Genomic DNA, 12,908 nt, shown 5'->3' with positions numbered 1-12,908 from the left:
GTAAGAATGGCTGTCAGCCCCTCCAACAGGTACCTCTGAAGAGTCGTATTAGTCACAGTATGGCCCGTAAATCTAGTTTAATTTTATACACTTTCTTTTTCTTTTACCAAAAAAAGAATGAAAATGAGCAGAAATTATCTTACTGTTTCACTGTATGTTTTTTGCTAAATATAGCATCAATTGCAATGCATGTTGCCTCTGACTTTTGCGTTATCACACCTGCACATTGTTGAGGGCCATGGAATGCAGTTCTAGTCCCTGGCTCTATGAGGGCAGTAATCCAGGTCCCCCATCAGGTTTAGTCCTGTGATAGAGTAATTGCAATGTCCTACTTCTAACTGGGGTAGAGTCATCACTGCGATTCTCAGTGGCATTTCAGTTTAATGAACTAATGCACATTTGTTGCTTCTGCATTTCAAATTGCTCCCCTGAATATTTATGTACAGAAAATATGCCATCCAAAAGAAATGCTCCCTACTCTCCAAAGAATCATTCTTCTATAATTTCCAGAAGAATGATTATGGAGTAGCAAACAGACAATCTGTCAGTTTTTCCTTCTCCAGTTTCCTCATTAAAACCTGGAAAATCAGGGGAAGAACAAATCCCCACTGTAACTGAGCCGCACACAGGACCTACACATAGGAGCTCTGTATAACAGGCACATACATGCACATGAAATCATTCCAGCTGTAGTCTCAGCTTTTTTCTGCCTTTTGTTTGTGCAAGACCATACTCTGCCTTTGGATATCTAACTATGCTTTCTACTTTCTTTATTAAGAGACATGGATATGAGTCCGTTCGTTAGACTTCATTACCAACTCACCAGCTTCTAGGTAATGCTTCAAAAATCTGCCTTCATTAAGACAGCAACAGTACCATCACTACTGCTACTTTGGTCTTCTCTGATCTAGCCCCTGCCATCACAGAGCTTGACTAATTTCATAGTCACAGGTATCTTCTTGGGAGATTTGTGGTCCAAAGCATTGTGTCTTCCAGTGATCTGGGAACTGAAAACATTTGTTTCAGATGATACAGTCACCAGCTGGAATAAAGCTGTTTTATTTCCGTTCCACATTTGGGCACAGCTGATGAAGGTAGGGTTTGACTAGAATGGTCTCTGGTGTGTGCATGCCATTGACAATGGCAGAGAACAGGACAAGTCTTAAGCTATTCTTTCTTTGTAATGAACCCTTCAATTCATGTGGCAGGAGCCAACAATGAACTGTCTACAGAAACAACACCGTCTTGTTGGTTTTCTGTGAAAACCTACTATCCAAGGATTGACGTGAGGCAATCGGAAGTAATTAATGAGATTTACACCAGCAGACCTTGAAACATTCACCTCGCAGGTGTGAATCTTGGAGTTCTTTCCTGGCTTACAAAGACCTGTCTACTTTCAAAATAAAATGGCAGATCTTCCTAATTGCTTTTTCTTTCAACACAAGATGTTAACTAGTAGCAGAAAGTTTTATAGTCAGTACAGTCCTGTGTATCATGCGTACATGTATTTACAGAGTTATCATGGAAGCCATATATTATTTTGAACTCCATCCGAAGCTGAAATTCAAGACAGAAGTTATGTGTATTTCTTCAAAAAAAGCATAGCCAGGAGACTACAGTTTTGGGTAGTCTTGAAATATCTTTAAGAATCCAAAGGGACCCTCAGTAGAATAGAGATGGGGAGCTAGGAATCAGACTGGCACTAGACTAGTGCATAGACCTAAGGTCACGACTACCTCAAGAAAAGGTCAAGTAGGAATCAATACAGTACAGGAATTTCAAATGTAGCACAGTTTGTGGCTTACCCTTCAAGTCTTTCTCTGAGGTTTTCTCACAGTAAATAATGAGACACCTCCCATGTAGAACTTTCTATAAAAGGCTGACAAGTACAAAACAAGCCTTCCCTTTATGACAGAAATGCTTCTGGTGTTAGGTCACATCAACGTATATCCTTTGCTATTTTAGTCAGTCTTATCAGCTGGGTTTCTCTTCATTAGGAACATGTCTTATCAGTGGCAGAGTTGCTTGGGGGTTCTTTTTTTAGTTTGTAGGACTTTATTATCTTTTAATGTGTACCTTTCATATTCGAGGTAAAAGAGCTGAATCCAGCAGCAAGCTGAAAGTGGGGAATTACCTCTAAGAGCTTGGTTTTTCATCAAAGGTACGTTATAACAGATAGATGTGAGTCAGGAAACTTGGCTTCTTATTTCCATATCTAAATTTAATACACATAATTTCTGTCTATTATGCATATTTTTGTGTCCAAAGCTGCGGCTCAAACTCAGATGCTATAAAGTGCTGCACTCTAGAAAGATGCAGAGGAAGTGACACATTTATTTATTCAAGCAGCTTACAAAACCCTACAAATTTCTGTATCCTGTACCTCCTCTCTTCCTCATTGTAGATCTCCTTCACAGCACAGGAAAATCCTCTGAGCACAGCCTGAGGGATGGGGACCTCACACCGGATGACATGGTGCTTAGGGACGTGGTTTAGTGGTGGACTTGGTCATGCTAGGTTTAAGATTGGACTCGATGATCTTAAAGGTCCTTTCCAACCTAAATGACTCTATGACTCTGTGACCAAGGGACTGAAGGCATCCCACTGAGCAAATAGCTATTTCCTGAGATAACTCAATGGTGTCTTGCACATGGCATCAAGAGCAGGTCATGCTGCTGCTAGAGTCCTCCTGGATAGTTGTCTCTTTGCTGTCTTGCTGGAGAACTGTGCTGTGGCGAGGGGCAAGAAGTGATGCAGAAGCATTGCAGGAGGTCCACTTTCTATTGTCAAGGCAGGGGACACAAAAAACAGGTCCTGCTTCTCCAAGGCAGTGCTCCCATGGAGGTACCAGCCAGTACACAGTAGGAGCACTGCACTCTGTAGCATGGCTGCTCTGGAGCTGGGGCTTTGATGACATCCGAGGCTGATGTACAACACACAAGTCTTGCACCTGATATCTCCTGCATAGCTGCAAACAAGAGCCACAGAGGTCCTGCTAACGCCTACCTGTAAAGAAGCAGTTGCATTGAGTCTACTTCCTATGAAGTACTAGTTAAGGCAAGATCAGCTTTGATTGCCCTGTGACCTGGTGTTTTATCCTGATGTCTCGTGGAGGAGGCTCATCACAGCCATTGGACATTTGAAAATTATGGCTGTAATAATCATCTCTCCAATCGGTTGGGCTTCACTGAAATTTTATAACTGGGGAGATGGAAGTACCACAGAATAGATGGATAACTAGAGATCAAAAAGAACACTGATTCTGGGACACTGAGCTCCAGGACAGAGAGAAAGCAGGGCTTGCAGGGTTTAGTCTGTGAAGAAGATCTGTGAAGAAAGGCAGGGTATCACCAGGAAAAAGGGTTCATCTGGCTATACTGGAGGAGATATGACAACTTGCAAATAGGGAACTGTCACTGAATAAAAAGTCATATAGATACTGGAAGTTTTCTCCTAGGACCAGGTGGTTTGGGCTGAACTAGTGCAGGTAAAAGTGAGATTTTTCACAGGCAACATTTATTCTAATGAGCTAGGTCTGTGTCCTATGCTTGTAGTCCCTGGCTTACGGGAAACTGAAGGAACTTCAGGAACTGAAGTTTGGCTGCTTTTGAATGTCCGAGTACCTGGGAGGTTTCCAGTGACTCTCTTGACCAGACCTCCAGAAGGGGCAAACACAAATCCAGAAAAGGCTTATGAGGAAGTCTCCTGTGTGTAGCAATGCATGTGCTGCATCTGAAGTGTTCATGGAGAAAATCCTGGAAGATCAACCACGGGCTGTCAAGCTTTCTGAAGGGGAGGCTGGATGCCCAGCAGTTTGAGTTTAGGACAAGAAAGGCTGAGGAATTTGCAAGAGCAACACCAGTGAGTGAAAGTGTAGCTCTGTCCTGCAAGGTGTTTTAAAGAAAAATTTGCTACTGACCCTCAGACCAAGCATGCGTTATGTGCCGAGGGTAAACACAAGAACAACAGCTAGCTGTGAGGTGGCAACTGTTCCTTCACCCAGAGCTCTCACGCAGCCTGTTGCACTGAGCACTGTCACTTCCTTTCAGTTGTACAGCTGCTGCATGGGAGGAAACAAATAAAACATCATCTCAACCATTTAGATACTTTGAGGCTGTGCTCTGCCCACTCAAGATTCAGTCACAGATCTCAGTCCTCGGGAGGAACAAGTTCATGTGCGTCAGCTGAGCCACAATAACGAACTGTGTTTTCTCTCAACGTAAAAGGTGGTAGTTTAAGCATCAGTGAAAAGCGTCTGACCCCATGCATTTGAGGCTAGAAGTGTGCATGATCACACTGTACTTCAGCTGGTGCAGAAGAACTTCTCCAACACAGCAGCTCAGCTATACCCGAGGTCTCTCCCACCTAGTGGATAAATCCATGACAGCAGCCACCATCAAAAAGATCATAAATGAAAGATTGAGTTACAAAACTGTCATTCTGTCACTGCTGCATTTCCATGTGGAGAGCTACATTGTACAGCAAGGAAAGCAGAGAGATTGGTTTTTGGGGGCACTGAGGGGCTTCCTGTGTGGAGGATGCCACAGAAATGGGGTTCTTGGCTGTGGCTGGGAAGCAGACAGCTGCTGGGGACATGTGGATCCTGGTGCAACAGGGACCTCAGTAGAACTCTGCAGCAATGTGCATTTAACCCAGGCAAGTTATTTCCTCTTTTCTGCCTGCCACAGAGAGGACAACCTGGATCCCCAGACACCTACCAGCAGGCTGCTGAGGTCTGAAATGCCAACCTCCCCTGCGTCCTCCCCCAGAGCCCTCTCTCCTTTGGGGCTAAAGGGAAAGTTAAAAGGCTGGACACCCACCCCAGACAGCCCAACTAGATGGAACAGCAGCTTTAGTGACCACTCATAAAAGTGGTTTTGTGTTTACAAGTTTCCAGCTTGTCATAACTGTTGCTTCATTTGATACAGTTATTTGTAACTGGTGACTGTACCAGAGGACAGACAAAAACTGTGAATTGCAGAGAACACATCTTGTTCTCTCAGTGTGCTGCTACATACAATAGTGCAGACAGGAGCATTAACTAGTTATGTTCTTTTTTTAAAATTGTTTTGCTAGACCAGCAGTCTCAGAATACTATTATCAACTTTATCGCTTCCACACAATATTGAAACAAGGGCTCTGCAATATGTATTATATATGACCTTCAAAACTCACAGAAAAGAAACCCACATGCTCAGATTTGGGCTGGGGGTCCAGCCCACCCAATGCAGGCATTGTTTAGATCCTTTAGGTTTATACATGAAAACAGAGCAGCCCTCTCAAAGTAACCTGACTATGCTGCTCATCTAGAAATAGAAATGAGTAAGTGCGTCAAAGGTTGTCCGGGGATGCCTTAGGCAGACCCATTCACCTTCTGAAGGTCCATTAGACATTAGATATGTTTGTTCTGTCCTAATATTACGGTCCTCTCTGGATTGTCCCTAAAGAATGATCTTGGCTTAAGAATAGAACTGTCAGGAGGGTCATGATATTTAGGAAGGACCATTGTCATCGGAATAGTGTTGTTGTTTGTCCCCTCCTGTGTGTGCTGCATTGTCTGGCCCCTAAAGCTGTTGAGGCACCTCGGTCGCATTGGAGGTGTCAAGCCCTGTGCAGGGTGAACAGGATGTGGTCCCTCCTTCGAAAATGTTGAAGTCTAGCAGATTGAAAAATGAGTAGAAAATAAAAATAAATTTTCCACCAACTGTGGTTTTGTGTGTGTGTGTGACATTGCACAAGCAAGAGCTATTCTGATCTGCAGAGGTCCCATAACTGCAAAATCACCACCCGTTGTGGAGGTTATTAGCAGGTTATTGCTATTTTTTATTGAAAGAGAGTTAATGAGTAATGACTACTATAACTTTCTTCATCAGAGCATTTACTCGACTCTTTGTAGTTTCATTATTTTTTTGTTTCATTAATTCTTTGGATCAAGGCTTGTGCTGAACACTTTTTTTTTTTTCCTGTACTGTTCTTTTACCAACTTAACAGTTATTTGTTAATCATTTTTCATCAAGATCCTTAAATTCACCATACTACCTAGTTCCTGCTAAAGCTTATGCTACCTAGTTCCCGTTCTCACCCAGCAACTGAAATTCTTTTAGTAAGTTGTGTTACTTCAGTTCTTCAACAAAGAGGATACTGGTCCTTCAAAAAAATGATCTTCCTGAATGTAATTTCACTGTAATTTCTTCCCATATGATACACTGAAGAGCAAAATTAACTCTTAACAGATTTTAATCTCCAATTCAACATACAGTATAAAGTCCAGTTATAGCAAAGTACATTTATAAAGAGATTCCACAGCTATTAAAACTTCATGTAACTTCTCATGAAGATTAAGACTTAAAGTCTGCAGTAGGAGATGAAACAAGTTTCTAACAATAGATCTGAGGTTTTTTTCCATGTCTTCTCTCCTTTCGTCATGGAGCTGCTATGAAGCAGAATTAGACTGTATGGACACACAAACCACATGTGAATTTCCTTGCTTTTCTTCTGATTTCAATTCTAACTCTACCCTTGCATTTTTGTTCTGGTGAAGAAAACTTGAATGTTTCTATGACTTTTTTCTGTTTGTAATCTATACTGTTTTCAATATCTGATAAAGCTTGACTTTGGGCTTTTAGCTGAGGAGTTGCAAACATGGCAGTAAAACATCAATGGGTCAAGCTGACACCTAAACATAGCTGTGTATGATGTTTGTGGTTTGAAGACCTGTTGTGAACCTGTTGCTAACTGCAGGCAGCTGGACAGGCTGATCAGTGGCTTATTCCCTTGTAATGCTCTCATGTCTAGCAGTCCTAGTGTTGACAGAAGGGCAAACAAAATTCCCCATTCATTTATTACTTAGTTCTAATAACCTTTTGAAACTTGATAATGGGCATATATCTTATTTTACAGGTAAAAGTTCGGCTTTCTTCTCTAGATTTGGTATATTATTATCTTGCACATGTTAACTGCAGTAAGTGACAAAGTGTAGGTATGGACCAGGGAGTACACTGGATTGGAGAGGAAGTATATTTTTAAAAAAAACAGAATAACGATGCTTGCGGTCAGGATCAATCACTGACTACCAGACAGTGTCAAGAAACAGTGGGCACTAAAATTTCGGCTTCACAGTTCAGCTCTCTAACCTGAGAAAGCAGTTTGAACAAGGTGTACATTGCATTTAGCCTATTCTTATCATGCCATATAAGGCCTTCCTGAATATTTAAAATGCCTTTTCTCAGGCAGGAAGCAAAAAGACGAACAGGATTGCTCATGGAATTTCTGTCTATTGTCTTGTTATTGACTGATGGTTTCTGCCTTTGGGGATGGGAGTATGTACAAGGCAGAGCAGGTAGGCATTTTGTATTTGTACTGCTTGAAATTGTTACAAGGGATAAAACCACTGAAATGGGTAGTTCTGTGACCATTTGTAACTCTTGTGGGAGCCTTTTCCACAGCATGATTTAGTGTTGCATTGATTTCCACATCAGTTTGGGTAAGTTTTACTTGTCCAATATGTATGCTTGCGATGTGGAAAAGTATAGTCTAAAAATATAGTTTGACTGATGGCTGTGTCTTTCTTTCATGTCACACTTGCCAGGACAGCCGACTGTTTCACACTAGATTTTAGTAAGCCCTGCCTACAGAGCCATCATAGCTGCTGGAGACCCTGTTCTGCTGCAAGACATATTCCATCTCCCCAGAACGCCAGCTAAATTTTCTTTTTTAATCACATGCTGCTGACAAAGGTTCATGAAATCCCAAGAGTGCTGATTGATATTGAGATAAAGATTGAGGTTCTGGCATACAAAAGGAATTACTGTGTTTTGGAAGACACAGAGAGTAATGTAAGGGATGTTATTTTCAATCCAGACTTCTTACACGAAGCAAATGTTATAGTGCTATTACGTGATATTACAGGTGGGAAATAAATGATAGGGAAGAAATGGTGCTATAAGGGTGCTACAGCTTCTGCAGCGGGCTCCTGCTCTCTTGCACCTAGGTTGCCCCATTACAATCAGCAGTTTGCACACTTCAGGCAAGCAAGATTGCTTGGCTGTGGTTGTACTGGGTCTGGTGGGAGTGGAATTAACCTTCTTCATAGCAGCCCATATCACATTTGTAGCTAAAACCGTGTTGATAACGCACCAATATGTTAACTACTGCTGAACAATGCTTGCACAGCACCAATGCTTTCTCCCTTCTCCCTGTCACCCCCAGCGAGGAGGCTTGGGGTAGGCACGATTTTGGGAGGGGACACAGCCAGGAGACCTGACCCCAACTGACCAAAAGAGATATTCCATACCATATGACATCATGTTAAGCAATAAACACTCAGGGAGAGGAGGAAAGGGGAATGTTTGTGGTTACAGTGTTTGCCTCCCCCAGCAACCCTTACGCCTGCTGAGGCCGTGCTTTCTGGGAAGTGGCAGGACATCCATCTGCCAGTGGGAAGTAGTGAATAATTCCTCTTTTTGCTTTTCTTGTGCACGCAGCTTTTGTTTTCCCTAATAAAAAGTCATTATCTCAATCCATGAGTCTCCTCACCTCTGTTTTCTCCCCATCTTGTGGGAGAGAGGAGTGAGAGAGCCTCTGGGTGGGAGTTTGTCTGTTGGCCAGGGTCACCTCATTGTAGTGGTGGTAGGTTTGTTTTCTTTGCATGTAGTTATTAACACACTAAGATCTCAGAAATCACATTCCTTAACGCAGTGATATATAAGGGAGCTGACAGCAAGTAGTGAAATACATGGAAGATTACTTTGTCCAGGGAATAATCGGTAGGCTTATTTAGCATTGCAAAACTGTTCACACTTACACATCAAAAATAGTTTATACATGATGGTCCACTTTTTGATCCAGTAATTTCAGAGAAGAGAATCTAAGCTTTGAATATACAGCAAGAACAGATTAAGTTATAAATATTGTATTTCAATTAAAATATTTCTTCTCCCTGTGGTAGTTATAATGTACTGGGGCTTCAGCTGAGAGGGAGTGAGAAAAAGATTTTTCAGATTTTTCCTGCCCGTACATACCTTACAGATTAAGTAGTTTGGTGATTTTTTAAATTTCTTTTTTAACATTAATTACAGTAGACCTGCCAGGTACACATGTGCCAAACTTCCCTACAGAGATTTATTGCCTGTCACCCACATCCACTCAGCTTACATTAGCCATCATTTTGTCGCTGCCCAACAAACCCACAGGCCCCATGTGAGGACCCAACAGCTCACAAAACACTGCCAATTGTATAAAGCCATCAGATCCACTGAAAATCCTCCTGAATCCTCAGAAAAACACAAGTACTTCAGATATAATTGACATTTCTAACATTTACAGAGAGCTGAGTGATGGTTAGTGGGACCATCTGGTTCCCTCAGTATTCATAATGCTAACACTCTAAATGCGTGAGTGCCTGTGGAAAGTGAGTAGGAAAAGTCAAAGGTGACTGAATATACATGAGTTTTCAAACATGAACAAGTTTTCAGACGTTGCTCTTTTCCCCTGTGTGGGTTTCAGTGCTGAGAAAGAGAGAGGTCAGTGAATATGCTGACCTCTGGGAACTGTAGGAACACCTCAACCAACGGCAATGGAAATTCAGTTTCTTCATCTTAGAAACTTCTACATCCAAAATTTATTTTCTTTTCTGTTCTTTCAAATTTCCTCTGAAACGTGAATCCTAAATTAAACATTTTTGCTACAATATTTATTTTTTTTGAATTGTGTATCTTTTCATTTATTTGCATATGTGCTTTTTTGTGTAACATTATGTACAACTACTGACTTGTGAAGAAATACAGAAGTAAAGCAATAAAAAAGGTTTTAAAATGTTCAGTTAACAAGATAATTACATTCTGAACAAATTCTGTTTTGAAAACATTATTTGGAAGATTATCAAATTTTGTTTCAAAATGTTTTCCCTCTGCTGAATTTTGATACACTTTAAGCATTTTATGGAAAAAAAGACATTTTCAAATGGAGAAATCTTTTAGACAAAAAGCCTCTGATCAGTTGTTACTTGATAAGTTCACTAGATGGTATGAAGAAGGCCTTTCCTAATTTTTCTGATCATACCATGATCAAGAGGTAATTCTGGCTGGTTTATTCTCTCATAATGTTTAATGAAATATTTGCTTCCCTTGTCATGCAGAGAACCATTAGCATTTGGTACAGGAATTCTGTATTATTGGACATTGAGCTGCTGGAGTGTGTCCAAAGAAAAGCAACGAAGCTGGTGAAGGGCCTGGAGCACAAGTCTGATGAGGAACAGCTGAGGGACCTGGGATTGTTCAGCCTGGAGAAAAGGAGGCTGAGAGGAGACCTTATTGCCCTCTACAACTACCTGAAAGGAGGTTGTAATGAGGTGGCAGTTGGTCTCTTCTCTCCAGTAACTAGTGATAGGACAAGAGGAAATGGTCTCAAATTGCCCCAGGGGAGGTTCAGGTTGGATATTAGGAAGAACTTCTTCACTGTTAGAGTCGTTAAGCATTGGAACAGGTTCCCCAGGGAGGTGGTGGACTCACCATCCCTGGAGGTGTTCAAAAAACGTTTAGATGTGGTGCTTTGTGACATGGTTTAGTGGGCATGGTGGCATTGGGTAGAAGGTTGAACTTGATGATCTTTGAGATGTCTTCCAACCATAACGATTCTATGATTCTGTGATTCTAACTATTATTTTTATTAAAACAGCTACTTAAATTTTATAAGCAGTCAACAAAGTACACACACACACACTTGGAAATGGATTGCTTTTAACTTTGAGCTAGGGTGACTTCCATTTTGAGTTCTCACTGAGTCAGGCTGAAGTAGCTTCCGCATGTCAAATTCCTGACTGTCAACAAGACAGTGGTTTTCAGATGACAGTGCAAATTATTTTTCAGATTATGTTCTGTGTCTATTACCAATGGTTGAATAGGTGTTGCAGTTCAAACAATGTTACAAGTATTTTTCATATACCAGCTCCATTTTCAACTTCTGTATTCTCATTTTAACTATTGCCTGTGACTATTGATGTTCTTTTTAAAAGTTTTTGTATGGATGCTTACCTGGATTTTGTTGCCAGTTGTTTGTAACTTAACACTGTAGAGCATGATTTTTGTTAGAAAGAGGATTGCAACAAAATGCTACCAACTTCAGTGAGCCAAGCACAATACCTACTGAGTCTTGTACGTTAGAGCTGTAATGGCATAGCTGTGATTTCAACAGGTCACCATTCAGCCAATAAAGGTACAGTAAAGCAGTTACAAAACAGCTCTCTGTAAAATCATTTATCCCTTCTTATGTTTCCTAACAAAATTCCTTATTCTTAAAAATCTGCAAGACTTGTGTGCTCCAACTTTCATGGCTGAGTGTTTTGGGTTAATTTCTTGTTTTTTTTTCTTCTATCTGGTTCTGAATCAAGCGTCTCCATGGCAATGGCAGAATTTCTAGTGGCAAATGAAGGACTCCTACAAACACGTCACCTTTTGGTGACAGCTGGTTTGCTAAGCATTACATCGCAATTGATCAATAAGATACTCCACTCTGCAAAAGTAACTGACAAAGTTATTTTTCCCAGCTTTTAATGACCATGAAATAACACTTAAAAAAAAATCTAATGCTTGGCCATGACTTTACTAATTTCAGTGTAAACCCAAAGCCAGTTTAATGAGTTACTCCTAATCTAACCTAAGTAATGAACACCAGAATGGATGGTGTTACCAAAAAATTATTGATGTCCGTCTACTTCTATCAAAGGATGGTGCAGTAGGTTTGTTTTTTCTCTGCTGAACTATAAAGATTTTCCACATTTTAGCATTAAGTACTGTTGTACAGATGTAAGTAAATGTAAAGATGTTCTTACTAAGCATTTTTCAGAAATATATGTTCATTAACTGGTCTCACTTGTGGGTTTCCTGTCGTTTCTTGATAACATAACTGACCAGACTAATTTCCCATAAGGTGGCAAAGTGTTGAAGCATTGCCATTCACTTACACGGTCTTGGAACAAGATGCCATGTTAGATTACTGATTGCTGGAGGCATCTTCTTCTTCGTTATGAGGTGGAAAATCTGATGAGTCCTTAGGGAAAAGCTCAGGTGAAAAGTGATGTTGAGACTGCTAAAGTGACAGCGGTGACTTAAGAACAAAGCTGAGTGCATCTCACAGAAGGGAGGAGCATTGTATCTTCTGCCCATAAGTCCTCATTCTTCAGAGATGCTCACACCCCAAGGTTAGCAGCAGGTTCCTGCAGGATTTCTCTGCCCTACCCTGTCGCTCTACCTGGGCAGAAATTCTGTGGGACCTTGACTTTCACGTGGACTTTAATCAGTATTTTCCTCACTACAAAAGTCCTGGATACCTTCACATCCTCAGTGCCAAGGAATTCTGTAAGAGTGAACCGCAACTTTTAAAAAGAACAGGGAGAAAAACAGACACAAATCTGCAAAACCAACACTGTTCCTAAGGTTATCTTTTGTAAAAATTAATAAATAAATCAGAAACAATCCCCTCACAACCCTCAACATGACACTTTCTTCTCTGGGCAGAGCACGGGCAGCCAGTCAAAGTGCAACTTCTGCACATTTCTGAAAGCACTTGTAAGTATAATCCCTGCTTTGAGCTGAAGGAAGAAAATTGGACTCTTATTCTTAGAAGTCAAGTCCCTAGCATCAGCTGCAAGAGGTCTCCCCCATATTCAAATGGAGCAGGGTATTTGCAAGTAAAAATTCTGAAGATGTGAGATAAATAGAAGACTTTAGGAAAGAATTCAGTAACAAATAGTCCATTCACAGGAATGTAAAGCTATAAACAGACCAACAGTTTTCTGATACCACAGTTACTTAATTACAAAATGCACAACTGCAATAAAGAGCACAATTGAAATGTTAGCCCACATGGCACAAAGTGCTTAAGATGATGCTGTATTTGTAAACAGGACATTA

The sequence above is a fragment of the Cariama cristata genome, unplaced genomic scaffold (assembly GCF_000690535.1).
Source record: "Cariama cristata isolate BGI_N322 unplaced genomic scaffold, ASM69053v1 scaffold16271, whole genome shotgun sequence".
NCBI classification, from domain to species: domain Eukaryota; kingdom Metazoa; phylum Chordata; class Aves; order Cariamiformes; family Cariamidae; genus Cariama; species Cariama cristata.
Note: the sequence above shows the minus strand (reverse complement) of the source record.